Raw genomic sequence first — 7,500 nt, 5'->3', positions numbered from 1 at the left:
GTATCCGGACACCGCCGCAAATGCGGTGCTCTTCGCGTTCCGAACCATATCTCCCTTCTATAGGATTCCATGGAACTCGAACGCTCAGGCAGAAAAGAAAACTCTTCCCGGACCCCTCGGCGGCGTCTTCAGGCCACTTCGGGTTACCCCGTCGAACACTCGCTTTGAAACGAGGGAACGATTATTGAAACGGTTCCGCTGCCGGGTTCCGGAATAGGAACCGGATTCCCTTTCGCTCAAAGGGCGTTATTTAGTTCTTAAATTTTTTGTTTTCAAAAAAAAATAAAAATAAACACGCCGCATCGACATAAGATCTCTCCTTGAGCTTAGGATCGACTGACTCGCGAGCAACTACTGTTCACGCGAAACCCTTCTCCACGTCAGTCCTCCAAGGCCTCGCTGGAGTATTTGCTACTACCACCAAGATCTGCACCGACGGAGGCTCCAGGCGGGCTCGCGCCCAGACCCTTCTGCGCTCTCCGCCGCGCTCGTCCTACTCGTTACGGCCTAATAAAGCGTGCGCGCGAAACGCGCTCGCCGTATATGCCCGTAACGGTAGTGTATAGGCAAAACGCTTCAGCGCCATCCATTTTCAGGGCTGGTTGCTTCGGCAGGTGAGTCGTTGCACACTCCTTAGCGGATTCCGACTTCCATGGCCACCGTCCTGCTGTCATGAGCGACCAACGCCTTTCATGGTGTCCCATGAGCGTTTTTTGGGCGCCTTAACACTACGTTTGGTTCATCCCACAGCGCCAGTTCTGCTTACCAAAATTGGCCCACTTGGCACCGTCATCAGATCTCCGGCTTCATCGTTCGAGTAAGCCGGAGCTCTCACCCATTTAAAGTTTGAGAATAGGTTGAGGTCGTTTCGGCCCCAATGCCTCTAATCATTCGCTTTACCGGATGAGACTGTTCTTCATCGACGCCAGCTATCCTGAGGGAAACTTCGGACGGAACCAGCTACTAGATGGTTCGATTAGTCTTTCGCCCCTATACCCAGTTCCGACGATCGATTTGCACGTCAGAATCGCTACGGTCCTCCATCAGGGTTTCCCCTGACTTCGACCTGACCAGGCATAGTTCACCATCTTTCGGGTCCCAGCATCTCTGCTCAGAGCGCGCCTGCATTCACGGATTGGAAACGAGACGCCTCGGGAGTGCGAGAGTGCAGATCGCAAAGGACGTACACTCCATCCTCCCTGAGCGCGCGGCTAGCGCGCGCCTTCACTTTCGTTGCGCCTTTCAGTTTATACAAATACTCAATGACTCGCACACATGCTAGACTCCTTGGTCCGTGTTTCAAGACGGGTCCTGCGAGTGCCCGAAACTGAATCATCGCAGACAGAGACGCGCACGGTCCGAGACAGCACGGCTGCGACGACAGACGCGCCGCAACGAGGTCCGCGCTCGGGCAGGACCTCGTGTACGACGTTATCTTGCGTCGGGCCGGACGCGCCTTTAGAGAGCGCGTGCGCGATTCTTATCATTATACCGTCCGGCGGCCGATCGGCTACCGCGAAACGGTCCAACGTCCTGACTCCGCTCGCGCGAAGTGAACGCTGGGCTGCCCGTCGGCGGCGCTTAGATCGACACCCGAACGGGTCGCGATGCATTACTGAGAGAGAAGTGCACGCCCTCCGCGGACGTCGACGCGCACCGGCCCGTGCGACGCGATACAGCGCCCGATTAAAGGCGGACCGGACGTCGCATCAGAGCGCGGGCGCGTACGCCGCGGAATGACGATGAATCTCTCCGTTCGTTCATTCGAGTTTCGCAGGTTTACCCCTGAACGGTTTCACGTACTCTTGAACTCTCTCTTCAAAGTTCTTTTCAACTTTCCCTCACGGTACTTGTTCGCTATCGGTCTCGCGGTTATATTTAGCCTTAGATGGAGTTTACCACCCACTTAGGGCTGCACTCTCAAGCAACCCGACTCTTAGGAGAGTCCCTCTCGCCGCCGCCCTCCGTCGCTACGGGCCTGGCACCCTCTGCGGGAAAACGGCCCCGTTCAAGACGAACTTGGACAGGAGTATCGACGACGAGAAAGCGGAACCTCCCGAACACCACATCTCCCGCGCTCGAGACGATCGCGGGATTCAGTGCTGGGCTCTTTCCTGTTCGCTCGCCGCTACTAGGGAAATCCTTGTTAGTTTCTTTTCCTCCGCTTACTAATATGCTTAAATTCGGCGGGTGATCCTCCCTGATCTGAGGCCAACGATAAAAATTCGAGGCAGACGCGATATCCGTACGCGACGTCCCTTATTATATTTTTGACGACGACGAACCGACGGACCGCGCGCGCAAGCAAGCAAGCGCGCACGGCGGCCGGTCGTCGTCGCGGGACGCCCTTCGGACGTCGAGTCCGCCTACCGTACACCACCCCCACCGTCGCGATCATCGCGCGTCGCAGAGCGAGTGCGCGTGCGCGAGGCGCGCGCGTCGCGAGTCCTTAGAGGTCTCTAGACGCGCGCACGCACAACGCAACGCTGCACACACAACACGCGTTGCGCGATGAACGACGACGATGACGATGATGATTATGATGATGATACGAGCGTAAACGAAAATCTCGACACGCATACGCGAGCGCGAGTACTTTTCGTTAGCGATCGATCGTCCGGCCCTTTCGGTATCGGTCCGTATCGATACGATAATATAACGTTCGCACTGGAACGACGACGCGTATCACCGACATAATACGGATGCGTAGCGACGACGAGCGGTGAACTCTCTCGCATCGGGCTAGGCGCGCGCGCACATGAACATCACGTAATGTTTACTTACATATGTTTGTGTGTGCGTTACGCTTGCCGCGCAAGAAAACATTCACCGCCTGCCGGTCGCATCCGTCGGAGACGCGTCGTCTGTGCTTCCGATATATTTTATTATATCGTATACACGAACCGATGAGCTCGGACGAAGACCGCACTACGAAGACTCGCGTCTTAGCGATGCGTGTAATCTTTTCACACTCGTTTCATATTCAATACAATTCGATATATTTAAACGGACCGTAAACGCGCTCCGCGCGTACGCGGACGTGAGGGGTGCAGCACCCCGCCGTCCGTCGTCCGTCGCGAAGAACGTTCAACGGAAACCGTCAATTGTTCGAAAGAGCGCGCGCCCGCTCGCCCGCGCGCGGTAGTGCGGCAGCGGCAGCGCGACGACAGCGACGGCGGATAGTGAGAGAGAGAGAGTGAGAGCCGCGGCGGCGCGGACGAGAGACTCTTATTAGAGATCGTCCCATCGCACCGTCCGCGAGCTCGTTCATCACCCCCCACCAACCCGCCGCCGCCGCGTCGCGCGTCACCGCCGCGCGCATCGACCGGCGCGAGCGCACGTAGCGCGCGTTCTACACCGAACAGTGTGGTTTTTATATTTTAACAGCCGGCCCTCAGACAGGAGTGGTCCTGGATATTTCTCCACGGACCGCAATGTGCGTTCGAAATGTCGATGTTCAAATGTGTCCTGCAGTTCACACTATGACGCGCAGTTAACTGCGTTCTTCATCGACCCGCGAGCCAAGTGATCCACCGTCCAGGGTAATGGTTTTTTCTTAATGTTGTTATTACTTACGGTAGCGGCCTACGGCTCTCGCCGTCGGCCACTTGATTGTCCGTTTTTATGTATTAACGTCGAAAGTTGGTCGAATTCATGTGCGCCGAGGCGTTCATAAAGAAACGGCACCGAAAAAGCTTAACGCCCCGACGCGAATCCTTTAGAATGATGAACGACGACGACCCGCGCACCCCCCAACGAGCTGGCGTGACGCACGACATTGTCATCTTTCTAACCGCTTAAATTTCGTTTTGTATAGCGCCAACCGACAATAAAGGGCCTGAGCTAGGCAGTGGGGATTTTCACCGCTTCGAACGCTCCGTTTGGTATGCCCCGGTCGGCGCTCGTCTCTCGGCGTTTTTCCGCCACCCGGCCGCTTCGACGGCGGCGGAGGCAGCGGCGGCGGTAGCACTTTCGACGAATGCCACCACCGCCACCGGCCACCGCCACGGCGCCGTCGCCGCTGCGCCGTTAGGCGTAATAGACGCTAGAGACAATTATTTCACATTTTATTTTTTATACATATATACAAACACGCACACACACACGCACGCACACGCGCGCGCGCTCGTCCGCATTAGATACGAACAGCAGCGCGCGCGTACGTACATATATATGTATATATGTCGTATATATATATCATTATGGATGTATTACATATATATATGTGTAAACACGGTATGTACGAAGTCGTCGTCGTCGTCGTCGTCGTCGTCGCAACAGCAACAACAGCAACAGCGGCGCAACAACGTTCGTGAACATATCACGCGTCTCGCACACATACACACACGTTAATGATCCTTCCGCAGGTTCCCCTACGGAAACCTTGTTACGACTTTTACTTCCTCTAAATGATCAAGTTTGGTCAACTTCCCAGCAACGCCGACGGCCGTGAAGCCACCGCGTGTCGGTCCGAAGACCTCACTAAATCATTCAATCGGTAGTAGCGACGGGCGGTGTGTACAAAGGGCAGGGACGTAATCAACGCGAGCTTATGACTCGCGCTTACTAGGAATTCCTCGTTTATGGGGGATAATTGCAAACCCCAATCCCCAGCACGAAGGAGTTTCAACGGGTTGCCCGGGCCTCTAGGCCAGGGAGAACATGCTGATTCCTTCAGTGTAGCGCGCGTGCGGCCCAGGACATCTAAGGGCATCACAGACCTGTTATTGCTCAATCTCGTGCGGCTCGAAGCCGCCGGTCCCTCTAAGAAGAATTTTAATACGTCGCCAGTGAGTTGCGCCACCGGAGCGGCGCACACCTAAATGACGACGCCTATTTAGCAGGCTAGAGTCTCGTTCGTTACCGGAATTAACCAGACAAATCGCTCCACCAACTAAGAACGGCCATGCACCACCACCCACCGAATCAAGAAAGAGCTGTTAATCTGTCAATCCTTCCGGTGTCCGGGCCTGGTGAGATTTCCCGTGTTGAGTCAAATTAAGCCGCAGGCTCCACTCCTGGTGGTGCCCTTCCGTCAATTCCTTTAAGTTTCAGCTTTGCAACCATACTCCCCCCGGAGTCCAAAATCTTTGGTTTCCCGGAAGCTGCCCGCCGAGCCATCGTAGTAACGTCGGCGGATCGCTAGATGACATATTTACGGTTAGAACTAGGGCGGTATCTAATCGCCTTCGAACCTCTAACTTTCGTTCTTGATTGATGAAAACACCTTTGGCAAATGCTTTCGCTGATGTTCGTCTTGCGACGATCCAAGAATTTCACCTCTAACGTCGCAATACGAATGCCCCCAGTTATCCCTATTAATCATTACCTCGGAGTTCTGAAAACCAACAAAATAGAACCGAGATCATATTCTATTATTCCATGCACGAAATATTCAAGCAGCATTTTGAGCCCGCTTTGAGCACTCTAATTTGTTCAAAGTAAAATTGTCGGCCCATCTCGACACTCACCGAAGAGCACCGCGATAGGATTTTGATATTGAACCGCCGTTTTACCGACGGCTCACCGACGATATGCTCCGCAGACGTGTCAGTATCACCGCGGATGCGGTGCACCGACAGCGCGGCGCACAAATGCAACTACGAGCTTTTTAACCGCAACAATTTTAGTATACGCTATTGGAGCTGGAGTTACCGCGGCTGCTGGCACCAGACTTGCCCTCCAATTGTTCCTCGTTAAAATATTTAAAGTGTACTCATTCCGATTACGAGGCCTCGTAAGAGTCCCGTATCGTTATTTTTCGTCACTACCTCCCCGTGCCGGGAGTGGGTAATTTGCGCGCCTGCTGCCTTCCTTGGATGTGGTAGCCGTTTCTCAGGCTCCCTCTCCGGAATCGAACCCTGATTCCCCGTTACCCGTGACAACCATGGTAGTCGCAGAAACTACCATCGAAAGTTGATAAGGCAGACATTTGAAAGATGCGTCGCCGGTGCTGGACCATGCGATCGGCAAAAGTTATCCAGATTCATCAAAATTAACGACTTCGGACGCGAGGCCCTCCGTCGATTGGTTTTGATCTAATAAAAGCACTCATCCCATCACTGGTCAGAGTTCTGATTGCATGTATTAGCTCTAGAATTACCACAGTTATCCAAGTAACCGAGGTAAGATCTAAGGAACCAAAACTGATATATTGAGCCATTCGCGGTATCGCCTTAATACGGCTTGCACTGAGACATGCATGGCTTAATCTTTGAGACAAGCATATAACTACTGGCAGGATCAACCAGGGAGCTAGCTAGAGCTAACACACACCAACACCGCACATACGAGAGATATGAGGGTGATGATGATATGATAGACGTGTGACAAGCGACGCGTCGGACGTTCGAAACGCCGTGACGCGCCGGTGCCTAGGTAGCTTTTTGCGTGCGTGCGTGCGTGCGTATTTATTACAATACACACACAACACCACACCGCAACAACAAAATGAATTCGTTTTTCTATCTGTTCACGGAGGAAAATGTATATCTCAACACTCGCCTCGCGTTCGTCCAGATTTACTTTGGACGCGGCATCGCGTCCGATTCATCGGAACGTTCTTTGACGAGACACATACAAATCTTCACTTTTATAAAATATCGTTTCGCAAAACGAACAATGACCGATTTCCAGCCCGGTTTTAGAGAGATCCGAAATCCTTGATTTATATATCATGATCGACCGTCGCGCGACTAGCGCGCGACGAGCTCGTTGATGCGATGCGTTAAGGGCCGCCCCGAAGTCGACTCGGGAGCCCAACGCCGTTCGCGTTAATTAAACGAGACGTTCTCTTACGCCTTCCGCTCTTACATAACGGAGACGTCGTCCGACACAGTTTACGGTGTGTTGTTGTGGGGAGATGATCCCCTTTTTCTTCCCTCCTCCCCGCCGCCGCTGTGTCGTTCGTGCGTTTGTCGGTTATAGAAGTTTCAGTTTCGGGCGTTCTCGTTGGTGGCGCGCGTTGTTTGTGTATCGGTGTTATTAGTTTTGTTCGATTCGCGCGCGTTTTCTAAGAATAATTTTTAAATTTTTTTTTTTTTTTATAAAAAAAAAAAAAAAAACTAAATCTAAAAAAAACGCAATCTCCGCAAACAAACTAACACCACCACCACACACACCCCACCAACCAAAAAAACACACTCCACACTCCACAACCACCAACAAACAAAACAAAACAGAAGAGCATCGGAGAGAACTCGATTCGGCCGACCGGCGCGTCTCGCGCCAGTCCCATGTATATGCGGGAACGACTGTATGCGTCTCCGCGTAGCGCGATAGAGCGTTCGCGTATCGATTGCATACCACCGATCTACATATCTATATCTGACCCTGATCTCGATGTCATCGTCGTCGTCATCATCATCATCATCATCATCATCATCATCATCATCGTTCGACCCGATCGCGGATTGCGCGTAGCCAGCCGCCGATGCGTTCGCGTATCGATTTCTGAAAACGACAGAGTCCGGTCCCGTTCGCGTATCGATGCATAAATTT

The 7,500-nt window shown here is 53.0% G+C and overlaps 2 non-coding genes and 1 pseudogene across 2 annotated transcripts; all 3 read right to left on the bottom strand.

Annotated features, from left to right (window-relative positions):
• LOC137929233 (large subunit ribosomal RNA) overlaps nt 1-2,214 on the bottom strand; it is a 4,899-nt pseudogene extending 2,685 nt beyond the window's left edge.
• A 1,174-nt stretch (nt 2,215-3,388) lies between these two features.
• On the bottom strand, nt 3,389-3,545 carry LOC137929236 (5.8S ribosomal RNA). Its single transcript, XR_011108798.1, has one exon. It is a non-coding gene; the product is annotated as a 5.8S ribosomal RNA (ribosomal RNA).
• Nucleotides 3,546-4,350: 805 nt separating this feature from the next.
• Nucleotides 4,351-6,254, bottom strand: LOC137929221 (small subunit ribosomal RNA). The gene has a single exon (XR_011108786.1). It is a non-coding gene; the product is annotated as a small subunit ribosomal RNA (ribosomal RNA).
• Nucleotides 6,255-7,500: the final 1,246 nt, after the last annotated feature.

Source organism: Battus philenor, unplaced genomic scaffold (assembly GCF_028537555.1).
Source record: "Battus philenor isolate CCGP_79_NKW_IND1 unplaced genomic scaffold, ilBatPhil1.0.hap1 SCAF_45, whole genome shotgun sequence".
In the NCBI taxonomy this organism is placed as follows: domain Eukaryota; kingdom Metazoa; phylum Arthropoda; class Insecta; order Lepidoptera; family Papilionidae; genus Battus; species Battus philenor.
The sequence above is the reverse complement of the archived record's forward strand: the minus strand, read 5'-3'. Positions and strand labels throughout refer to the sequence as shown.